This window comes from Brachyistius frenatus, unplaced genomic scaffold (genome assembly GCF_029030835.1).
Source record: "Brachyistius frenatus isolate BFR_SWC_R1_liver_20210118 unplaced genomic scaffold, ASM2903083v1 Contig_184, whole genome shotgun sequence".
NCBI classification, from domain to species: domain Eukaryota; kingdom Metazoa; phylum Chordata; class Actinopteri; family Embiotocidae; genus Brachyistius; species Brachyistius frenatus.
The window spans coordinates 650,873-663,580 of NW_027210783.1; positions in this window are offsets into that span (position 1 = coordinate 650,873).

Here is a 12,708-nt window from a genome sequence, read left to right on the forward strand (position 1 = left end):
AATGTTTCCTGAATGTTTCCGAGATATTTTCTCGATGTCTCGTTCTCATCTTTTACATCCTCTGTCCATCTTTCCTCTCTCAGCCTCCCTCTCTCCTCTCGTGTCCATCTTTCATCCTCTTCCCTCCCAACACTGTTTTTTGCTGATTCAGCAGCGCCGTCATTAAGATGCCGGGTAAAAGGCAAAGACACACACTTTGCATCTTTAATAACCACGCACGCAGCTGAAAGTGACACGATGCTGAACGAAGCTAAAAAAAAAACAACCTAAAAGTTCAATCCTTTAATCCCTTTTTTTTTTTTAAATATATATTCCTGCTGTTGATTTTAATCCGGTTTTCCCGCAGTGCTACTGATCAGCCGTCGAAGTCCTCACAGCTTCTTGTTGTTCTGTAAACAAATTACCAAAGATGTTTCATGACGACCGACAAATTAGATTTTGTTTGAGTGGTTTATCCTGCTGTGTTTCTTCAAACAGAGTAAATACATATTTTCTTTGTGTTGAAATTGACGTGGATCGTGTGGGTCGTGTGTCGCGACCCTCTGACACACCGCTCCCTGAATTAACGCTGTAGGACGGCACATGGTTTTTGGAATATTTCAATAGTCGTGAAAATACAAGAAATTGATGAGTATGCAACTATCGTGCTTCCTTATTTCAACAGGCGCCTGGTTGTAATGCGTTTCTCCTGCCAGAAGGTGGCGGTAGGGAACCTAACAGCTGTCTGTCAGCCGCCACTAAACATCAGGAGAAGAGGAGCACGTTGTTGATTATTAATTAAACATTTCGGAGTGAATCTCAAATCATATTTTTGCTTGAAATGCCTTTCCCTCAGTAACACTTCTATTGGTGGAAGAAAATCAAGCACTTTTCATCTTGGATAGCTTTAAAGAACAAAAACAATTTGGTTAGAGAAAGATTAGCCAGTAGGACCTTTGTTCTCATGGTAACGAAAAAAACAAAAAGCACCTAGTTAATGTCATGGTTCATGATAACAGGCGTCATGTTAATAGTCCGATGTTTTGTCGACCCGTCCATCCACCCTGAACTTCGACTCTCTGCTCGGCCTCTATGATCAACATGTGTTCAACATTACGTTTGTATAAAGCTATAAAATCAGAAAAGGTTCAAGAAAGAACAACTTTCTGCTGTAAAACTGCACTTTTCTTGGACTTTTAATGAAAAACATGAAGTTAACAAACACCATCACAGCTTGAGAATAAGATGAAAATTCTCCTGACTGATTAGAGCCAAACAAAACTCCTCCCAGTCAAAAATAGACTGCAGTGCAGTATGATTACCTGACTGGTGTTTAACCCCTTCAACGCCAAATATAAATAGTTGCTCTTCACTTGAACAAATTAGGAGGAAATGTTCTATTAAAATTCTTCCAGCTTCATAAATTGATAAATAACCCCATAATCCACAGACCAACATGCTTCGCTTATCCGACACTGCGGCTGAAGGACACCCGGGTCGGTCGTCCTCTCTAGAAACATTCATTTTTTTTTAAAAAGCAGAAAGCAAACATCTCTTTATGTTGTGGCTGAACAGCGCCCTCTTCCTGTTTGTCACGGTAACAATCACCTGGCAGGTTTCCCTCCAAATCTGACCTGCAGGGCCACGATTTGTTCACCTTCACTAAAGTGATGTCACGAAACGAACTCATTCTCTATTCAATGTCAGTAAAACGCCACACCGGTCACCTTTAAAACACCAAGCCAGGCTCAGAGGTTAAAGGACCAATCCAGATGCGACAGATGACGAATTTAAAACCATTTAAAGCTGCTTTTTCCTGAAAGAAACGAGGAATGTGTTTTGTTGGGTTTTTTTTCCTCTAAAGAGCTGCCACTTTACTCGGCTCAGATATTCCACAACCTCACGCTCCTCCTGATTTTTCCTTCGCTCATCCAGTCGGACCATCAAACTCCTGGAAAAGTGTTTGTAAAGGATTAGACATGGACCGAAGGAGGAAGGGAAGATCGGGGGGGAATTCCTTTGCTCGCACCTACTGACACAAATAAAAATATGTACAGACGGAGAGAAGTGAAGAAAGAGGGGGAAAGTTAGAAGGGAGGAAAAAAAGGTGGAGGTGAAAGGTTGGAGATGAAAACTGTAAGAAATCACAATGTAAAGGGCTGAAAATATATTAAAAAAAAGAAAAGTCAAATTAAGAATGAATTTCACAGGTTGCTTGAAATAAAAGTCTCATATAAAAAGGTCCTAAAACTCAGTCACAAGAAATACAAGAAATACAAGAAAATACTCGACAGAAAAAAAAACAGGATAATTTATGAGTATAAATATCGAACCAATGCTCCCTTTTATGCAATTTTAAATAAAATGAATGACTGAAAAATGTGTAGATGAAAAGAAAAAAAAACCTGCAAAAATTTAAGACCATTAAGAGTGAAATAAAAAAGGAACGATAAGACAATAAAAACATTGAATAGAAAGCTTTTTATTTTTTTTTTTTTTAAAAAAAGGTCAAATGAACCAGAGGAAGAGGAGTGCGTTAATAGCAGCGCTGTCTTTTAGCGAACGTCTAATTTGCAGGATGAGAGAGAGACAGAGAGCTAACCAAGTGGAAAACACCATCTAGAAAACTATGATTAAACTCGTCCACTGTAATAATGAGATCTGCTCCAATCCTTTTAACACCATCCTTCACACACACCATTCCTTTTTTTTTTTTTTCCAGCCATTTAAATTTAAGGTCAGACGTGTAATTTATGTCAGTGTCGCAGTGTTTTAATCACTTCACAGCTTTTTGTGAGAGAGCGTGTAGGTTTGTTACTCGTGTGGTGACGTTCAATTCAATTCAATTCAATTTTATTTATATAGCGCCAAAATCACAACAGAGGTTATTTCATGGCACTTTAACACATTAAAGTCCTTTACAGCAGAACTTTACAACATTACACAGAGAAACCCAACAATTCAACAATTCAACAATTCAACAATTCAACAATTCAACAATTCAACAATTCCCACATAAGCTAGGAGGGGAAAAAAAAGTCCTCTTTAAGGGAGAAAAACCTCCAACAGAACCAGGATCAGAGGTGGGCGGAGCATCTGTTAATAGAACCAGGCTCAGAGGTGGGCGGAGCATCTTTTAACAGAACCAGGATCAGAGGTGGGCGGAGCATCTGTTAACAGAACCAGGATCAGAGGCGGGCGGAGCATCTGTTAATAGAACCAGGCTCAGAGGTGGGTGGAGCATCTGTTAACAGAACCAGGTTCAGAGGTGGGCAGAGCATCTGTTAACAGAACCAGGTTCAGAGGTGGGCGGAGCATCTGTTAACAGAACCAGGCTCAGAGGTGGGCAGAGCATCTGTTAACAGAACCAGGTTCAGAGGTGGACGGAGCATCTGTTAACAGAACCAGGCTCAGAGGTGGGCGGAGCATCTGTTAACAGAACCAGGTTCAGAGGTGGGCGGAGCATCTGTTAACAGAACCAGGCTCAGAGGTGGGCGGAGCATCTGTTAACAGAACCAGGCTCAGAGGTGGGCGGAGCATCTGTTAACAGAACCAGAGGTGGGCGGAGCATCTGTTAACAGAACCAGACTCAGAGGTGGGCGGAGCATCTGCCTCCACCTGTTGGGGTGAGAGGAGAGCAGAGAGAGAAAAAGACAGCATAGAGATCCAAAACATGAACTGTTGTGTCTCTAACGCCAACCGTTGTGTCAAAATGTCATCATTTGCCACCCTGGGAATGAGAACAGGCTGAACTGAAACATGGTTTGGTTCCATTGTAGTTTGAAAGCCCTTTTTTGATGGTTTGAACCAGTAGAGTAGTAGAACTGAGCCACAGTAGGACTTGAGGATAAAAGGAGGCAAAGTTTTTAATTGTCATTTGGTTAGAGAATAAAAATACCGTAGTAATAATAATAATGAAATGGTGGCAACAAGGAGATATTACTGGAAATTCCCCCTTAAGAAACTGGTTGTTGATTTTGCAATTAAAATGTAAGTTTAAAACTAATTTGTTTGTTGTTTGTAGGAATCCCCAACCTGAGTCTGTCTTCGGTTCCATTGTAAGTAAATCCAGTGCAGTTTGACAGATTAACAGCACGAACAAGTTAAAAAAAAAAAAAATTAAAAATCAACCTGTGAGCACAGCAGCTTTCTAAAGTAATGAAATTATGGCCCCTCCCAAAAAAACAAAGCAGATTGCATATTTGGGCGACTACGTTGCAGGAGTGATTCGGAGGAACGGTAAAAGCCGTGCTGCCAATAACAGACGGCTGTAATTATTGCTTTCACAAACAGAAGGTAAGTGCTTCTTTCTTGGCACGAGCATCGACAATCTGTGGAAACCGGTTTCAGTCAGCAAACTACGGACGCTAAACTGCAAGATTAAACTTGGCCAAAGAACATGACAAGAAGCCCGGTGGATACTGGCATCGCATCCTTGGATTCGATGAAAACCAAAAGAAGTCCGTTTGGACGAGATGGTTCTGGTACGAGGCTGCAATTGTTGGAAGGTGGATGCACATATCGGACGAAATGACTCCCCGTCTCGAGAGGCTTGGCAGGAAAGGACTTTTCCAACATGGCAACGATGCTCGACACACTGCAAGAGAACTTTACCAGCTTTTTACACCCTTAAGTTTCACAACTCGGACTCACAGCAGACAAACAAAATGCTTCCAAGGATTTGAACACCTTGGATCCTGAAGCAGCGAGCACACAAAAGGTGTGAAGACAAAGCAAAGACCTTAAGACGGGTCAGACAACAGGTGACAATATTCCTCCGAGCAGCTTGTGTGAAATCTGACATTGTTCTGCACGTCGAAGCTAAACGTCTGGAAAGAAGTCCCATTTCCTCGCTGTGAAATCGTCCGTTTGATTCCTCTAACTGGCTTATGACTCGTCCACAGATTAGTCTTTGGTGTCTTTTCTTGTGGCAGAAAAAGAGAATAATCTCGGCGGCAGTGTGCGAATTAAATCGAGTGTTCTGCAGCCGTAATTAGGGATTTTTGTTTTATCTTGGAGTTGTGCGCTGAATGCGGCTCGATGTTCTCGGTGTGAAATAGGCTGCTCTAAAACTCCTAACTGGCTTATAACTGCCGTCCGCTGTGTGGAAGGCAAATCCTGTTTTCTGCCCTCAAAATGAAAGAAAAAGATTCAAGCTCTTAAATTAATGTCATCTTCTGTCCTTTCTGCTGCCGGCTCTAAATGATTTTCTGTTTGAAACCCGCTGCGAGGATCCCAACGCGTGGAGGAGCAGCAACACCGAGCTGACCTGCAACGAGCGGATACGTTCTTCAAAAGTTGCACAAGTTCATTTGACCGACGGATTGTTTGCTGATTCTTTTGGAAAGGCGTCAAATACGGACGTTTTGTCGCAGCCGTTGGCGTCAAAGTGTGTGTTCTACATTTTTGGTGCTTTACATTAAACATCTTCCTGTTAAAAGGGAGTTTTTCCTTCCTACTGTTGGAGAATGTCTTCCAGGTGATCGGACAATGAGGGAACAACACGAGGGGAAGTCCAGAGGACAGGAAGACAATCCCAAACACAAGGATGCAGGGACGAGCTTGACTCGTGAGTCGACTTTGTTCTGACTCCCAAACCGGCAAGAAAGCAGCGGCTGACCGATTGGCAAGCGGCTACAGATGGAGCTGTCGTACATTCACGGAGCACTTTATTAGGAACACCTGCTTTTTCATGCAATAATCCAGTGTGTGTATCACGACCGCGTGGTCGCAGTTATCGACACAAACTGAAGCACATTGAGCATTAAGGGGTTTTACAGGAGGCAGAAAAGTGTCCGAGTGGTGAGAAACATGGTCCAAATCATTTTTTTTAGCCACTCAGGTAAAAGGGAAACTAGGCCAGTTGGATGGAAGCAGTCTGATCTGGCAAACACGTCGCCGCGCTGATACACACACAACAAAAAGCTGGCCTCGTCCACATTTAAGCTCAGCAACATCTCTGAGGGTTTGACAATCACAAAAAACAATCAAAAAGCTCTGCTCCCCGTTCGTACCGCAACACGGAACCCAGCGCTCCCAAACTACATCCACTCCGCAGGGTTTTTCCGGAAAGCTCGGCCGTCGACGCTGTTCAAATCTGTACCTTTTTAATCTTTGCTGTTGTCAAAGCGAAACCCTTCGACAAAACGTTTCACAGCGACTTCCATTTCCTCGGTGTGAAATGGGCTCTGCAGTCGTCTTAACTGGCTTACTGCCGTCCTCCTCTGTTTCAAACATAAATCCTATTTTCAGCTCTCAGCAGTCGAGAACAGACGCGAGGATGTCTCTGTTTCAATAACTCATTTGGACTCACACACACACACACACACACACACACACACACACACACACACACACACAGCCTGTTGCTACAGCTGCATTTGGAGACAAATCCCTTTTTCTGCTTTGCCCTCTCAGACAAAAAACACTCGTCTCATTTCCTAACACTGCCTGTTGCACAAGATAAAAGAGGTCTGTGTGTGTGTGTGTGTGTGTGTGTGTGTGTGTGTGTGTGTGTGTGTGTGTGTGTGTGTGTGTGTGTGTGTGTGTGTGTGTGTGTGTGTGTGTGTGTGTGTGTGTGTGTGTGTGGGAGACCTTCATGTTCTTTCTTTTCCTTTTCTTTCCACCTCCTTCCTCTCCTTCTCCTTCTCCTCAGTTCCAATCCAAACTTTGCTCCGTGTTCGGACCGGACGTAAAACTCAAAAGATAAAAGACAAATCTGTAAATTAGTCAATCTGTGAAAGAACTGAAGATGTGAATAATTAGCATCAGTAAAAATGTTTTTTTTAAGTATTTGACTTGCAGCTGCGTTAAGGGTTGTTTGTTCGCAGCCTTCACGTTGCGACGCCAGCAAGCGTTTCAGTCTCGGAGGCCGCCGTGGTTCTTCATCGCTACGACTCGTGTGATCGGAGCGCGTCTTCATAATCCGTGGGACACGTCTGCAAATCTTCACGCTCTTCGTCTTCGGATGAGAAATTTCAGTTTGTACTCACGCCAGGAAACTGGTCTGATGTGTTGAAGAAGACTTTCTGTGACACTGCTGTCCGTCTGGACCTGTGAAAGACAAAGCAAAATGTCTCAGTGGCAGTTTGAAGACATTGAAGAGACGTCACATCAAAACCTGATCGGACTGTTTTTTGTGAAGTTACACGACCTTATGTGTACCCCATATCTCTCTCTCTTTTCTGTTCTCTGTGTGTGTGTGTGTGTGTGTGTGTGTGTGTGTGTGTGTGTGTGTGTGTGTGTGTGTGTGTGTGTGTGTGTGTGTGTGTGTGTGTGTGTGTGTGTGTGTGTGTGTGTGTGTGTGTGTGTGAGCCTCTCGAGGCTGACGGCAGGGTGTGAAATAGAGTCGTGCTGTAAGTGGATGTAATTGAAGCAGGTAATTAACCATCGAGGATCCTCTGCATCCCTCAGTACTGCAGATATGCAGGGATGACATGGACGAGTAGGGGGAGGGAGGGAGGGGGGTGAGGAAGAGGAGGAGAAGAGGGGGAAGATGGAGAGGAGTTAGGATGGAGAGAAGTGAGAGAATAACGGCAGGAATGGAAAGAGAGGAGAGTAGAAACTGGGAAAATGTTAAAGAAATGGGGAAGCGATAGAAGAATAAAGGAGGAGGAGCTACTCACAGCTTGTAATACACCCGTCAGTCCACTAGAGGGCAGCGTGTCAGTGTCACGTTCAGCCTCACCGAAGCGTGAAAACTAAGGTGTTAGTTTTAAGGCAGCAAAAAAACAAGTCAGGAAAAGATCCTGGTTCGGGTCAGAGAAGTCAGTTTCCACGAATTCGAGGGTCAATGAAAGGTCAATGAAACAAACATCCCTCTCCCTGCATGTTTTCTCACTTTTATCACATCAAGGATATTTGACATGTTTCCACTTGTGGGAGTGGATTTGAACCTCAATAATGTCTTATTTTTAATGCAAAACGGGATAAAATTGAGGAAAATGTGAAAAGTTTAGGTGGAAAATTGGATAAAGTGATGTCATTTTACAAGTAATGGCCGTTTATACGACTGTTTTTTCACAGTGAACATAAAAACAAGAAAATCTGACTGACACAAATGAGTTTAAACCCTCTACAGTTTAATATCTTAGAGACGATCTCTGGGAAACTGCTCATATTTATGTATATTTACGACTATTTTCTGACATTTTAGACTTAAAAGATTAAATAATTAGCAGGAAAAAACAACAACATGTGACCGTTGTCCCAAAACACCGCGATGGGATCTTTTCTGTGGCGGTGATGGACGAGCTGAGCCGACCGAGTCGTTAGTCCGAGCGTATCTGTGATCACGTCACACGTTCTGTTGGGATCAGACACCGAGGCGTTCACGGCCTGGACGACGTTTATAAAAAATAAAACATAAAGCGTTTCCTGGCGGGCTAATGGGCGATAATGGAGGTCTGATTGTAATGTGCAGCAGGACGGATCTGATGTGGGAAAATTGACGACGAGAGATTCTATCTGCTGGGAAAAAAAACGGCCGGGTGATGACGACGTCCATCGTTTCTCTCTCTTCTCTTTCTTTCTTCATTTCCTTCTTTCTGCTTTTATTTCTTCTCTGACCCGTTCTTCTGTCCATTATTTCCATTTTCTTTCCGTGTTTCTTCCAAACTTCTTCTTTCCATCTCACAATGTTTCTTTCTTTCTTTTGATCCTTTCTCTTCCTCCTCTCCTCTTTTTCTCCATTCGGTCTTCGTCCAATGAGGATCGTATCCAGTCGTTACATCCTAATGTGATCCTTTTGGGCTTTTTTTGGCCCACAATTGACTTTTTATTGGTTGGTTATTACATTTTTATTTTTATTTTCTTTTTGATCCAGATTTTTTTAGCTGCCGGATATTTAAATGTCCCTGTTGGGATGATTAAAGTATTTGTGGAGCTATCTATCTAACAGGTGTAGACTTCTGGTGTCGTGCACTCCACCGCTGTTCACTTCTTCTACGTCCTCGCGCTTAGCCACGCCCACTGGTCGCTGATTGGTCGATCAAACCTCAGCAGGGTTTTCCAGATTATAAATCGCTGTAAAGACCGAAGGTGTGAGTGATAGTTAGGAACGTAGGAATATCTTCTGGCTCCACTGAGAAGCAACGGACGGGTTACTGAGCAGGTATACGGAGCAGTAAGCCTCGAGGTGACCAATCAGCAACCGGCGGGAGAGTTTTGGCGCACAACGTATGATAGATGGCGGTTAATGCCGATTGGTTAAAGGCTGTTCATATAGTTCTAAAATTAACCTGAGGTCCACGCCCATTAGGATGCAACGACTGGAAACAAACCCCAGCGGACCCAAATATCATGCAGTGAATGTAGGTCACCAGGCTGCCCACGCATGCACGTTTAACCCCCAACCGTTGCACAGCTACCTGCACACCCTGTGATGAAGTGTTGGCTTTTTTATTTGATTTTGTTTTAGATTAAAACAGGCTGGGACGGCGAGTCCTGGACAAACTCTGAGTTGTTGGTAGTTGTTTTGTTGTTTCTGAAGGTCTCAGAGAGCTCTTTAGATCTCGAAGTGATGACATCACAAACTTCAGCATCAAAAAGAAACGCAAAGAGCAGCCGAGGTGTCGGCGGTCGATTCCTCGGACCTGGAAGGGAAAACATTAATGGTTGATGCTGTCCACTGCTCCAGGTGTGTGTGTGTGTGTGTGTGTGTGTGTGTGTGTGTGTGTGTGTGTGTGTGTGTGTGTGTGTGTGTGTGTGTGTGTGTGTGTGTGTGTGTGTGTGTGTGTGTGTGTGTGTGTGTGTGTGTCCAGTGCTCACGTCCTTCTCCTGTGTGTAAGCTGTTTGTTAACACGAGCTGGATGTTTGAAAGTGTCGGTGCGGCTGTATCACTCTCATTGAACTGCAGGTAAAATATGAACCTGGCAACACACTGCTGCAGTAGGAGAGAGACAGAGTGTGTGTGTGTGTGTGTGTGTGTGTGTGTGTGTGTGTGTGTGTGTGTGTGTGTGTGTGTGTGTGTGTGTGTGTGTGTGTGTGTGTGTGTGTGTGTGTGTGTGTGTGTGTGTGTGTGTCTCAGGAGGGAGGCAGCAGCATGAAGACGCCAGATGCTACTGTGTCAGGCAGGTTAGATGTGTGTGTGTGTGTGTAAGAGAGAGAGAGAGAAAGTGAGACGGGTGAGGAGGGGAGACTGGGATGGAAAAATGAAAAGTGTGTGTGTGTGTGTGTGTGTGTGTGTGTGTGTGTGTGTGTGTGTGTGTGTGTGTGTGTGTGTGTGTGTGTGTGTGTGTGTGTGTGTGTGTGTGTGTGTGTGTGTGTGTGTGGCAGATGGTGAGTGGAGGCAGGTTCATGTTGCAGTATCAGAATAACTACTCATGTTTACTCTGTGTGTGTGTGTGTGTGTGTGTGTGTGTGTGTGTGTGTGTGTGTGTGTGTGTGTGTGTGTGTGTGTGTGTGTGTGTGTGTGTGTGTGTGTGTTGTTTGAAACCTCCCCACTGAGGACAGTTTGGCATCTCCTCACTACTTCAGACGGTTGATTGAGGTATTTATTCGTGACGGTTAAAGTGAGTGTGTGTGAGGACGTGTTTTTATATCCTGGTGTGGTGAAAACATACCACACTATGGGGGACATGTCTCACTGTGGGGACAAACGTTGAGGTCCCGGGGATGCACCTGTTTTTTTTTTAAATTTGGTTTTAGGGTTTAGGTTTAAGTTAGGGGCTAGAAAATCCATTATGTCAATGAATGTCCCCATGTTGATAGTGAAACAAGTTTGTGTGAGGGGGGACATAAATCTCTTAACTGCGCAACATAAATCATATTTTAGTATGAAAACTTGATGTTAGGAAGTTTAGGCAAGTTTTGGTGTGTGTGTGTGTGTGTGTACTTGTATTACCCACATTGTGGGGACCTAAATGTGTTTACACACAGACATTTTGGGGACAAAAAGAATCCCCATAACAGGTTATTAAATTTCAGGATGAAAACCCGGTTTGGGGGGTGTGTGTGTGTGTGTGTGTGTGTGTGTGTGTGTGTGTGTGTGTGTGTGTGTGTGTGTGTGTGTGTGTGTGTGTGTGTGTGTGTGTGTGTGTGTGTGTGTGTGTGTGTGTGTGTGTGTGTGTGTGTGTGTGTGTGTGTGTGTGTGTGTGTGTGTGTGTGTGTGTGTGTGTGTGTGTGTGTGTGTGTGTGTGTGTGTGCTGATATAGCTATCATTGTGAGGACCAGATTGATTTTTAGACCTTGGCAGGACATTTTGGCCGGTTCTCACAAGGACTGTGTGAGGAATCAGACTTTTTGGGTCCCTTACAAAGATAGAAATACAAATATACTTGTGTTTGTGTGTTTGTGTGTACATGGGGCAGATGGGGAGATAAATCTGTTTACAGTGTCACAAGTTTAGGGGGGAAAAAAATGCAAGTCCCAATAATGTAAATACACATTTTAGGGTGAAGATTTGGTTTGAGGTTAGGTTAGGAGTTAAATGGAGGCAGGAAGTGGTTAGATATGTTTGTGAGGAGTGGTTTGACTTTCAGACCTTGTGAGGACATTTTAGGACAGACCCTTAAAAGGCTGTTGGAAAGTCAAGACCTGGTTTTAGGATTCAGGAAAATTATACAAGTACAGAAGTGTGTGTGTGTGTGTGTGTGTGTGTGTGTGTGTGTGTGTGTGTGTGTGTGTGTGTGTGTGTGTGTGTGTGTGTGTGTGTGTGTGTGTGTGTGTGTGTGTGTGTGTGTGTGTGTGTGTGTGTGTGTGTGTGTTGGCTGCTTCGCGTTATCCTCAGGTCTTTATCTCCATCTGGTGGTGTGAGTGTGACACTGAAAAGAGCGCAGGTGAACTTCAGATTTAAACTCTTCACTGTGTCCTCTGAGTCATCGGCTTATTTTTATTTGTAAAACCAGTCTAGACATCATATGTTTACACATTGAGCGCATCTTTCTAATCATATTGTGAAGATCACAGTCTGGTGCATAAAAAAAAGGTTTCACAGTGGATTTACCAGCCTCAGGTTCAAAATAATTTCATTGATATCACATTTGTTAGAAATTTGCACAACTGAAGTAAAGGATAAACTGTGTTTCTTTTTGCATTTTATTCTCTCATTGTTTTATTGATAAATTCTTTATTTTACTTTAATTAATCAAATTTAAATTAATAAATTTTACTGTCTAAGTGGGAAAAGCTGTAGATTACAGAACATCATTAGTTGTACTACTTTATTAATCCAGATTTATGATGTTCCACGTTACAATACACACTCGTAGGAATGAAAGAAGAACACATGAAGTTTTACAGAATAAGATAAACAACTGTGGGTGTTTTATAACTCTTAGATATCTGTTACGTTGTTACATAATAAATGTGTTTCATTAAGTGCTGTATGAAGATATTATCATTAATTAGAACATGTTCTAGATCATCCATCTTGTGGTTCTTTAAACTATTTTATCTGAAAAAATTCCACAAATTTAAATAATTTAAAAGTTGGAACCATGTAAAGTTTTGCTGTTGCACAAAACAATAATTGAACTGTTGTTTTTTTTTTTACAAACTAATGAACTAATTTATTAACCAATTAATATTTCTAAATACTTCATAGTTCTTCATATGTTTTGTCTGCAGAATCTTAATTTGTAAATAAAATATCAAATAATGAAGTGGAGTAAAAAGAACAAAACTGTATTAAAATGTATTGAAATGGAAATACTCAAGTAAAGTGCAAATACCTTAAATGTACTCGAGTAAACTTGAGTTCCAGTTATTTTCATAATATTGTTGTATTTG